The sequence below is a fragment of the Mixophyes fleayi genome, chromosome 2 (genome assembly GCF_038048845.1).
Source record: "Mixophyes fleayi isolate aMixFle1 chromosome 2, aMixFle1.hap1, whole genome shotgun sequence".
NCBI classification, from domain to species: Eukaryota; Metazoa; Chordata; class Amphibia; order Anura; family Limnodynastidae; genus Mixophyes; species Mixophyes fleayi.
In genome coordinates, this window is record NC_134403.1 from 360,889,272 (window position 1) to 360,902,092 (window position 12,821).

Genomic DNA, 12,821 nt, shown 5'->3' on the forward strand with positions numbered 1-12,821 from the left:
GACTGTACAATATTAATTGACATGGAGAAAGCCAGTTTGGTTTCTGTCTCTCTAGGCCCCCCTCCACTTGTATAAAATACTAAAAAATTCAGCCATTATAGACTGTACAATATTAATTGACATGGAGAAAGACAGTTTGGTTTCTGTCTCTCTAGGCCCCCCTCCACTTGTATAAAATACCAAAAAATTCAGCCATTATAGACTGTACAATATTAATTGACATGGAAAAAGCCAGTTTGGTTTCTGTCTCTCTAGGCCCCCCTCCACTTGTATAAAATACCCAAAAATTCAGCCATTATAGACTGTACAATATTATGAAAAATGGACAAAGCCAGTTTAGGGTCACTCTGTCTATGACACCCTACCCTTAAGGATAAATTGCCCTAACAGCAGCCTTTCAAGATGGTATGTGATATGGAAATGCCACAAGTCCCTTTCCTCTTTGGGGGTAGATTGTCCCCTACACTTACATAGAAAGTTTTAAAAAGATGTTATCGGCATCATCTTCAGCTTAATCCTCACCCTCATCAGTGTGTACATCATCATCACAGACTATCAATTCATCGCCGCTTGAATCCGCCATTAGAGAACAGTCAGTGCTTGGATGTCTTGGATGGTGAAGGCCTTCCTCGTGGAAGATGTAGTTCATTTTTATAAACATCATTTTCTCCACATTTTTGGGAAGTAACCTTCTACGGCGATCACTGACTAAGTTCCCTGCTGTGCTGAACACTCGTTCAGAGTACACACTGGAGGGTGGGCAGCTTAGGTATTGCAAAGCAAGTTTGTACATGGGTTTCCAAATGGCCTGCTTTTCTTCCCAGTAAGGAAAGGGACTGTCTGACATTTCCATATCAACTACCTCTTGAACGTAATCCTCCACCATCCTTTGCATGTTTATACTCATATTAGATGGAGTTATGGGCAAAGTGACACATTTTTTTGAAAAATCCTTCAAACCAGCCCAGATGTTAAATTGTTCTGGTCTGCCCCCTGTGTCTTCCCTGCTTCTTTTTTGGAAATTTAATTTTTTACGAGCAACAGCTTGAGAAAGTGAAGGAGGACACGTCGTCAAGCCGAGGCCCAGTTCAGCGGCCAACTTGCTGAGCAATAGCTCCTTGCAAAAGTTCACATCTCGCTCATTTACAAGTAAAGACTCAATGTAGGTTTTAAACCTTGGATCAAGCACAGTGGCCAAAACGTACTGATCCGAGTTCAAGATCTTAATAACTCGAGGATCATTGTGAAGCGAATTGAGTACTTGATCGGCAAGGCCAACATACTTTGCTGAATTGCTTGCTTTCAGCTCCTCCTTCATTTTCTCAAGCTGCTTTTCCAATAGTCTAATTAAAGGAATGACTTGGCTCAAACTAGCAGAGTCTGCACTGACCTCACATGTCACAACTTCAAATGGTTTCAGCACCTTGCACAGCACTGAAAGGATTCCCCACTGTGCAAGAGTGAAATACATCCCCCCTCCTTTCCCAATGTCATGACTTGTGCAATATGCTTGGATGGCTTTGCGCTGTTCCTCCATCCTCTGAAGCATGTACAGGGTGGAATTCCACCGAGTTACCACCTCTTGCTTAAGTTGGTGGCAGGGCAAGTTAAACTGCTCTTGGAGCTGCTGTAATCTCCTACATGCTGTGGCTGAATGCCTGAAATGGCCTGAAATTTTACGGGCCACCGAAAGCATCTCCTGCACCTCACGGTTATTTCGTAGGAAGCTCTACACCACCAAGTTGATGGTGTGAGCAAAACAGGGAATATGTTGGAAATCACCCAGCTGTAATGCTCGCACTATATTGTTGGCGTTATCTGAAATGACATACCCTGGGGAGAGTCCGAGTGGTATAAGCCATGCATCAATCACATCTCTCAGTTTGCGTAACAAATTGTCAGCCGTATGCCTGTTAGTGAAGCCGGTGATACAAAAAGAGTGGCCTGCCTGTGACAAATGTTACGTAGTGGTGTACATGCTGCTGCTGTTCCTGCTGGTGAAGGTGAATGACCAACCCAGTGGGCTGTCACAGTCATATAGTCTTTGGTTTGGCCACTTCCACTTGTCCACATATCTGTGGTTAAGTGAACAGTGGGCAGAATGGCATTTATCAGCGCAATCTCTACATTTTTACACACTTTTTGGTATAGTTGTGGAATAGCTTTACGGGAGAAATGGTGTCGTGATGGAATTCTGTAACGCGGACACAAAACCTCAATTAACTGTGAAAAACCAGCTGCGTTTATTGTGGAGATTGGACGCAGATCTAACACTAACATTGCAGCCATGGCGTCTGTGATTCGCTTGGCGGCTGGGTGACTGCTGTCATATTTGCTTCCCCTCGCAAATGATTGTTTCACAGTTAATTGCTGAAATGTAGGACTGCTCATTTTATTAACCTGCCTCTGGGATGACGATTCACCCCCAGCAGCAGCAACAGCAGCAGCAGGACTAACGCTTTCTTCAGAGGAATCAATAATAGTGCCGGAGTCATCCAGCCTTAAGTGGGATGCCGGGCTAACTCCGAGCGCTACTGAGGATATTGATGAGGATAGTGTGGTGGGTGTATTTTGTAGCCGTCGGTATGTCGGTGAGCGGAGGGTCTTAGCTGATGAGGGAGTGCTTGTATTCTTTTGGGAAGAACTTTCAGTTTTTCCCAACACTTTGCCATGAACTCTCGTTAAATGGCGTAACATAGACGAGGTTCCAAGATGGTTAAGGTCCCTCCCTCGACTGACTGTGGCTTGACATACACTACAAATGGCTATACAATTGTTGTCTGGTTTTGGGTAGAAATAATTCCACACATAAGAAGTGGATTTTTTTGTTTTATGCCCAGGCATGACAATGGCCTTTTTCTTGTCACGTGCCAGAACTGCTGCCACTGGTGCAGGACTTACACAAACAACCTCATCCTCATCAACATCCTCATTAGCGCCCTCGTCGCCTACACAAATCTCCCCCTCATCCTCTTCTAATTCCAAAGTGGCATCCTCAATTTGGGTATCACCGGCTACACTCGGGCTATTAAGGCACACATCAGCAGAATGCTCACGATTAGACATCCCACTGTTGGATGGACTCTCCACAGGGATTGTTGTCATTTGTGAATCAGAGCAAATATTCTCCTGTAATGCCTCACTGTTATCTTGCAGCTCGGCTTTGACGCGTAACAGTAGTTGTGCACCAATTGTAGGCTGGGTAACTTTTTGGGATCTGTCACTAATAGCCAAAGGTGAAGGCCTCATTCTCTCTTTGCCACTGCGTGTGTAGAATGGCATGCTTGCAATTTTTTTTTTATCGTCACTTAACTTTTGCTCAGTTACACTTCTTTTTCGCTTCAATACAGTAAATTTTTTTTTGGTTTTTGTTTTTTGCACTAATTTGAAAACACTCTGTTGTTTGACATCGCCTTGGCCAGATGACGTACTGGGAACACTAACATCAGGACTGGTGACAGAACCTGGTTGCTCATTCAGATCATATGTGGACTGCTTTGAATCCATTCTGAGCACAAACCACTGGGGAGTGCTAAAAATTATTTAGTAGATACTGCTGACAGTTATGACTTTTGACAGCCAGAAATATTAATGCACAATTAGGGAGGACACCCCAAAAGCACTGAGGAGTGCTAAAAATTATTTAGTAGATACTGCTGACAGATATGACTTTTGACAGCCAGAAATATTAATGCACAAATAGGGAGGACACCCCAAAAGCACTGGGGAGTGCTAAAAATTATTTAGTAGATACTGCTGACAGATATGACTTTTGACAGCCAGAAATATTAATGCACAATTAGGGAGGACACCCCAAAAGCACTGAGGAGTGCTAAAAATTATTTAGTAGATACTGCTGACAGATATGACTTTTGACAGCCAGAAATATTAATGCACAATTAGGGAGGACACCCCAAAAGCACTGAGGTGTGCTAAAAATTATTTAGTAGATACTGCTGACAGAAATGACTTTTGACAGCCAGAAATATTAATGCACAATTAGGGAGGACACCCCAAAAGCACTGAAGAGTGCTAAAAATTATTTAGTAGATACTGCTGACAGATATGACTTTTGACAGCCAGAAATATTAATGCACAATTAGGGAGGACACCCCAAAAGCACTGAGGACTGCTAAAAATTATTTAGTAGATACTGCTGACAGATATGACTTTTGACAGCCAGAAATATTAATGCACAATTAGGGAGGACACCCCAAAAGCACTGAGGAGTGCTAATAATTATTTAGTAGATACTGCTGACAGATATGACTTTTGACAGCCAGAAATATTAATGCACAATTAGGGAGGACACCCCAAAAGCACTGAGGACTGCTAAAAATTATTTAGTAGATACTGCTGACAGATATGACTTTTGACAGCCAGAAATATTAATGCACAATTAGGGAGGACACCCCAAAAGCACTGAGGAGTGCTAAAAATTATTTAGTAGATACTGCTGACAGATATGACTTTTGACAGCCAGAAATATTTATGCACAATTATGGGGGACACCCCAAAAGCGCTGGGGAGTGCCAAATATGAAGAAAAAATAATAAACCTCTATCCTCCTCTCTGCACTAGCGATTTTGGTTAGAGCAATTGCAAGAACAATATTGTATTCTCTGTCCCTGCTCTAATTAGCCTATGACTACACCCTGCTCTCTCCCTCTGTCAAATGGCGATGGATTGCTGTGGAGGCGTGTATTTATAAAGTTGAAGTATCGCGGGAACCGAGCCCCGAGATCCGACGACGTCACAATGACGTTCGGCCTCGATTTGGATTCGGAACGGGCGGGAGAGTACCTAGCTGCTCAGCTCGGTACTCGGATACCCAAAGTTCGGGTGGGTTCGGTTCTCGGAGAACCGGACCCGCCCATCTCTAATGTAAACAGACCTTTCAAGTTTAGATGCCAGGTTATGTTAATGTAACTGTGCGACTACTCTGTTTACTTTAGTAAAGGTGATTTTTTTTTTGTTTGTTTGTTTTACTTTACTCTGTACCCATATTGGCATTTTAATCCTTTTAATTTCTGGAGTGTAGGAAATCCTGAGCTGCACAACCTTCATACATATGCGTGAGATGGTGGCACAGTGATTATCATTCATGACTCCCAATGCTGGGGACGTGTTCTATTCCAACAAGGGCACAGTGTGGGTGAAGTTTCACATGAGCTTCATCCGGTTGCTCCGATGCAAAAAACATTCTCGTAGGTTAATGCTGTGGGGTGTGAATTTCGGGTACTGTGAGGAGAGCAGATCACCCTCTCGCATTCTACCTACTTGTCACGACTAGTATAGCGTACCTGCTATCGTTGGCACTACTCGGAGGAAGGCGCGGAGTCTAACATGCCCCTGGTGTTCACCAGGGACCCCCGCAAGGAGGTATGGGCTTAGCTGCAGGAAACACGCAGGTCGCGGTCCTTCCACGAGTCAGATAGCGAAGCACGAGAGGAATGTCAGACAGGCAGGTTCGGCAACGGTGCGGGCAATGCAGGTACACAAGGAGAATCCAAACGGGGTGTGGATCAAGCCGGGTCGATAACGTTCTGACAGCGAGGTACAAAAGGGAGATCCAAAAGGGGTAGTCAAGGCAATCCGGGTCACAATGGTCACAGGCGAACGGCAATAAACTGGAGGAAGGCAAGGGTCAGGAAACAGATAAACACAGGAACACTGGAACGCTGGAGGACAGGAAAGGACCTGAAACTCTGGCACAGGAAGTGAGGTCAGAGGGACTTAAATAGTGCTGCTAGCCAATGCCCTCAGCACTAGTAGTGCTGTCATAGCTGTAGCGCCGTAGCGCTAGTCATCCTGCAGCGCCGTAGCGCTCTCTTCAAGCAGCGTCCCGTTGCCTAGCAACGGGGACGCTTCTGGGTCTGAGCTGGCCGGCCGGGCGGAAGGGGAAGTGACGCGTCTGGTTGCTAGGCAACCAGACGTTCTGTGTGGACGGGCGGGCGGCCGCCGAGCGGCGCCTGACACTACTTCCCAGTGAAGTGGGCGAGCAGAGACATTGATGGCGTGATTTGCCACAAATTATTATTATTATCATTTATTTGATAACGCTATTTAATTGCAACGCTTTGATCCCCCCTGGGGGCAAAATGGAGCGATTTATGGCGCCACGCAAAACGCAGAGTGAAGTGTCAGAAATCTGGCAAGTATTGTGTGTCTATAGTAGAGAATTTAAACTGTAAGCTCCAATGAGACAAGGACTGATTAAACACATACTTGCCAATGCTCCCGGACTCTCGAGAGAGCAGGCAAGTATCCCGCATACTGCAACTTGCTCGTCAAAATGACGCGATTCGCTGTGAATCGCGTCATTTTGGCCCCATCCCCGTGACAAAAAGGGCATTTTGTTGTGGGGGGGCGGGGCCAAAATGACACCGTTGACCACGCCCCGCCCCTTCCACCCTCCAACCTCTCCCCCTGCCCGAAATCTCCCGGAATTAACTTTTCAAACGTTGGCAAGTATGATTAAATATGCTCTGTAAAGCATTGCATGATATAAATAATGTATAATAATTATGGGGGACTTATTTGATTTTTACTTTCCTGTAATTCTCTTATTAGATCCAGCAGCTTTGCATGGTTAGACTTCAGGGTAGTTAGATTAAACAGTGAAACAGCCCATGAAGGTATATCAGTGTTCAAACTTGAATTTAAATGAGTCTGCAGTATAGGTCTAAGCTGTCCCTTTCTTGGAGATAAAGTGCCTCATTTGTATCCAAACCTTCCTGTCCCTCTTCAAAACAAAATGATCCCTCTCCTATGTCCCAAGTCTCTATTTACCTCTTAAGTTTAATATAATCGCATTTATCAAGTTTATTTTTAATGTTCTTGGAAAGTTCCCCTTAGGGTCATTTCAGTTGGTCTAAATACTTTTTTGCTAACATTCTTTCCTCTGGTTTGTCTACTAGTACTCTATTTTCAATTCGGTGTAGATTATTATAATGTACACAGCAGCATAGAGTATTTCACGAGCATGTGTTGAGTGTTTAGGAAGCAATGACCTGTCTCTTTGTGTGATTATGTTAGGAGAGAGCTGCATCTAACAGGGGCTGTGTCATGATGTGTGAGATAGTGGAAGTAGCAGGGTCCTCAAACAGCACAGCCTAGGGATGTGAGGATCCGGTCACTGGTTCACACCAGTGACATAAGATTGTGGTGTCGGTGTTCACACATCTAACATGTTTGTTTTTGTTAACCTCACAATAGTTACCATGTAGTAGGCGACGAGTACTTTTTAAAAAGAAGAAAGTTACACTCCATCTGCAAGAAGAACTCTTCACAGATGACAATTTAGATGACTTTGTAGGAACACTGAATGGCGTGCAGGTCAGGTCATGAAGCAAGTAACTGATGTGACCGACTACGTTTCCTGTGTGGGCGAATTATCTAGGAGATGCAGCTTTCTGCAAGGTAATTTCAAGGAGAATAATTTACTGTTTTTCAAGAGATTAGACTCACAAGCTTCAGTGTAGAAATACAGTAAATTGTACTGAGGTCTTTCACATTAATCTGACTCCTAACTATAATCCAATTTGGAGTTCTAGAGTCAGGTGCAGGCCTAGATTCATCAAAAGATACATAGGCTTGTCAGAGTAATTATGGGTACAGGTTCGGCAGCCTGACAATTCTTTATTTTGTTAATTTAAGATGTAAGAAATAAATATATTATACCAGTAATTATAAAAGAAAATATTAAGCTGATGCCACAAAAAGTAGCCCCCCACCTCCGCAATTCTGCCACCCATGGATCATACCATGTGTCGTCCGCTACAGGGGCAAACGCAGGATTTGTAGAGGGGGGGTTTCCACACCACGCCACCAGTGGGCGTTACCAGCATGCATAGGGGCGGGGCTATAATATTGGACAGTGCTTGGCTGCTCTCCAACTCTTCCTATCCCCATAATATACATGGGCAATGCTGCCTGCACTACTGTTAGGTGCACGCAGCTCTCCCTTTTCAAGCAGAGTTGTGTGAAGCTGGGGCAGGGTCCAGCCACCTCAATTATACAGTGCCCCAGGCTTGGAGGGGGGTTTCCAGGCCCTAGGAACCCCCCCCCCCCCTCGGTTTGTCTATGCGCTATTCTTGGCCTCATCTGCTGTCATTATATCGAGGCCTGGTAACTTATATGCTGTGTTCCTGTTATTACTGAAATTTCATCACTGACCAATCCAAAATAGAAGTTTCTGCATAATTTTGCCACATGCAGTTCAAATTCTTAGTTGTCCAGAGCCAGTACAGTGCCACGGCTGTAGACGAAGACTCCCAGTCGGGCGAGGCATGTTCCAGTATGTCATTGCTCCTTAGGTTGCCCTTCTCACCTTGACCTCACGTGGTTCCGTGGTCGCCATCCGAGTGTAACAGCTGGAAGCAGCCCTCCAGGCCACTGCGGCTATGAACTTTGGAGTCTGATGTCTGCACATCGCTGCTCAGATAAATCCCTCTACCTACCTGACCTATATGACTTCCGGTTGCTTCTCGACTTTTTAACTAAGATCAAGTGTAGCACCTGTCCGAGTGAGGGGTTGTAGGCCACCCCTGAAAGGGCTACGGGAACCCTTGGCCTGTTGCCAGAAGGCCGTTGATGTTAGAAGCTCAAGGCATCTGTGTAGGTGGAGAGGGCCCGGAGGTGTCCTGAGAATGCACTGGTGGTGGGGGCAGCAGCAGTCACTAGCACTCTGGGCACAGAGTAAGGTTCGAGCACAATACACTTGCCTTTGGTTGGACCACCCACCCCCCGGGCATTAGGCTGGGGCCTACAGGGACTCTTTTATTTTGAACACAAGCACTATTATTACACGGGGACGAGTTGGTGTGGCTTTTGCTTGCACATTTGTGGGCGGTACAAGGATCATGTCAAAAACCTATTACTCAACATGGCAAGAAGACACTGAGCTGCAACTTTACTAAAAAATACTTGAGAAGTCTACAAGATCATCATCATCATCATTTATTTATTTACATAGTGCCAACAAATTCTGTAGCGCTTTACAGAGAAAATTTGTCATTCACATCAGTCCCTAGCACACACACACGCCCATTAACCTACTAGTATGTCTTTGGAGTGTAGGAGGAAACCGGAGCACCCGGAGGAAACCCACGCAAACACGGGGAGAACATACAAATTCCACACACAGTTAAGGCCATAGTCGGGAATTGAACTCAAGATGCTGTATTATGTTGAATCAGGGAGCATGACAACTTTTATTGACCCTAAACATTTTCGGGCACATTTCTGTCTATGTGATTTATTATTAATGCACCGTTTACTACCGAGAGAGAATTGAAGTAATTTAATTGCTAAGGACATTTATTTTATAATCCTTTTTAGATGAGATCTTTATATCACTGTGCTGCCAGGAGAGATTGGAACGGATAGATAAGCGGCTCATTCTCCGGTGAAGGATTATTCCAGACAACCAGCCCAGAGACTGCGTAGCTTAGAATGTGAGGCATGCTATAAGGTGCTGTGTGGTCGATACAACAATATAATGTTTGTACATTGTTTAAGACTTTTTAGCAGTGTTTACCCGTGAGTCAGATGGAATTCTGAATGGTATTCTGCATGTAACTGATTTTATTTAGTTTCATACTAGGGGTATGAAGCAACAATGACTGAACTGGTAAGAATGTGTCATGCCCGGCAGACCACAGTTTCTCGTTCTGTCAGGAGTGATGCTTAGTAGGTAAAGACTAGGGCTGGAAGCATGGATTACAAAGCACTAAGGCGACAGTCGGATGCCCCTCTGGCCGTTATACCTTTGACTGTTTTTATTCTGAGGAATCTTGGTCAGTGTCATGACGGCACTCGGATAAAGGTTGCAGAGGTCACAGCTTCGACCTAGCCCTGAGCTCCCAGGAGGTTTAGCTCTGACCCAGGTTGCTTCAGTTTCGGGATTACCGGGAGCCATGTGCTCAACAAATTGGCTTGGTCTTTTTATTAAGACACATTATTCTATGACACCATTGTACAGCACTCATGGGAGCCGACGGGGTTGGGGTGGAGGGCGTGACCGGCCTGTGTAGTGGGAGGAGTCACTAACCTGGTGTGGCCCCGCCCTCTTAGGTGTCTATGAAGGAGCTCCAAGCAATAATAGAGTCCGAAATTTCTCTTGGTGGCCCTGACAGAACTACCTTCAAAATGAAGAAGGCCGTTGACCACGTGGCCTGTATGATAATGTTACCACATTTTATTACAAAGGCCACACTTATATATTCAAGAGATGGTCCCTGCAGCGCAATTATCATTATTAATAAAAAAAAATTATAAAGTGCCAAAGGGTGAGTATTAATAAATGGTTAATGAGGTAAGAGGGCTCTACTCTCGATTCATAGACCATTAGGTGTCATTAATCCTTCGGTAATAGAGATAAACCTTTGTCACCAATCCAACTTTTCCCTTTGTATTAACATTGCTGATGTGGGCAACACTTGACATTTTCTGACAAAGGGCCGCAGTGTAATACTGTAACCTTGTCATTTATTAACTTACTGCAACAGTTCCAAGGTACAGATAAGAACATGTTTATCCCTTCTCAAGAGCTGTGATGAAAAAAAAACAGCCTAGAAAAGGAATATAAAATCAAAGCGCTCATTGACGGCTCCTGTCCCTGTGTCAATATGTACAGTAGATTCCAGCTCGATGTGAGTCATCCACAGTATCAGCTGAAAAAGAAAAAATATTACATGTAGCACATAATCTTTCTCACATTTCATCTATAATGTGCCGTCCCTCGGGATCTATCATCTGCAGATCAGGAAGACTAACAATATTTGCTTTATTAAAATAGTAAAAGATCTATTGTTCTTTATTGTGAAATTGTTTATGAGTTTTCTACAACAGGGAGTCTTTACACAGGTAAAGTCATAGAACATTGTTTGTATTGTCAGCAACCGAGGAATCAGACTAATTAAAAAACACAAAATTACTGGAAAGGAGACAGGCCGCAGAATGACAGGAGAGGATATTGATTAATATTTAAGTAAAATAAAAGTGTCTTTCCCTACTTTTGACAACCGGCCTTTTATGTAGTTGTCCCTCTATGTAGCAAATAGTGGGGGGCAGGCCTGCCAAGAGGAATTTCGGGCCCCAGTTCAGCAACTTATTGGAGCCCCTTATATAGCTGTTAAAGGGGCGTGGCCACATGAGTTTGGTGGCTCCTCCCACTGCTCAATCAGGCCAGGGCAGGCCTAGACCCTGGTACATTGTACCTCTCCCCTCTTCCCTCCTTTCAGCGCCCCTGAGTGGGGGGATCCCTTCCCAGAGAAGGGCACAGCGCAGGGGAACTGAAATTGGCCAGTCCTATTGATTAAACCATAATCCAAGATGTTAAAAGACCACAAAACCTAAAGTACAATTTGATATGAAATAAGTAATAACTACTAATGACATTTACAAATGTGTAAATGTCTCAGGAGCTTATCAGAACACAACATATTTGGGAATTTGTGATCATGGGGAAATATATTTTGTGGTGCACACCACACTTCCTGCCAGAAATCCCACTGAAGGACACTGTAGAAAACCTATTCTAGCCACTTACTGCTGAATGTGGTTTATAACTAAGAATAACTTCACTCAGCAACACAGCCAAACAGAATGTGGGATATGTGCAAATGTTACTAGTGGGTGATACGGCTTCACGCTATGTATGAAGGGCTCACCTCGGTGATAACACCTCTTTTATGTATATACCTCTGTCCCCCTATTATGTATGTGCCTATGTCCCCCCCTATTATGTATATACCTCTGTCCCCCTATTATGTATGTGCCTATGTCCTCCTTTTATGTATGTACCTCTGCCCCCCCCCTATTATGTATATACCTCTGTCCTCCCCCATTATGTATATACCTCTGTCCTCCCCCATTATGTATATACCTCTGTCCTCCCCCATTATGTATATACCTCTGTCCTCCCCCATTATGTATATACCTCTGTCCTCCTTTTATGTATGTACCTCTGTCCTCCCCTATTATTTATATACCTCTGTCCTCCCCTATTATGTATGTACCTCTATCCCCCCGTTATGTATATACCTCTGTCCCCCCTATTATGTATGCGCCTATGTCCTCCTTTTAAATATATACCTCTGTCCTCCCCTATTATGTAAATACCTCTGTCCCCCCTATTATTTATATACCTCTGTCCTCCACTTTGTGTGTGTGCCTCTAATTACAACTTGCTGCTATTAATACTTTTTACCTGACTAGTAAACTCTTGTTACATTATGGGTCATCATAATGCAGAATAGCCCCTTACGGCGCACACTAATGGGGTTCTGAAATGCTGGTGATCTCATTGATTCTTCAAAGTAGATTTTGCATGAAATGCCCTCATATAACCCGGCATTACAGAGATAAGTTCATTGTAAGTCAAGTTATCCAGTCTCCTCATGTCGCTCCAATGTAAGTCCTGGAGAAATGGGGCGTTATCCAGAGGATATAGATGCCTAATGTAAGTCATGAAGACAGGCTGGATAATCAGCCTGTATAGACTTCAGGAGGACAGATGTGGTCCCCATGTAAGCTATGAAGAAAGACTTATCCATCACCTCTTACAAGACAGGTGTGGTCCCAGCTAAATGACCCAGCCTTCATATCCTCCAGTGGTACAGACATAAGTCCAATGTCAGCATATATCACTCAGCCTTAATGTACTCTATCAGGAGAAAGTCAGACTTATTAGTTTATGACGGTGCATCATTAGCAATAAAACATTACACATCCATCATTCATCCGCGATCTCAGGCAGATAGAGCAGCTTCTGTGACCTCGGTACATCATATATTGATCTTCGTGGTTCTACAGAT

General features: G+C 44.1%; 1 long non-coding RNA gene across 1 annotated transcript in view; it reads left to right on the forward strand.

The window, feature by feature from the left end:
- The window catches only part of LOC142140518 (uncharacterized), a 33,105-nt gene extending 23,397 nt beyond the window's left edge, over positions 1 to 9,708 (forward strand). The window contains exon 3 of the long non-coding RNA XR_012688524.1: positions 9,343 to 9,708. This is a non-coding gene — a long non-coding RNA (uncharacterized LOC142140518). The remainder of the gene's footprint in view (positions 1 to 9,342) is intronic.
- The last annotated feature ends 3,113 nt before the right edge of the window (positions 9,709 to 12,821 follow it).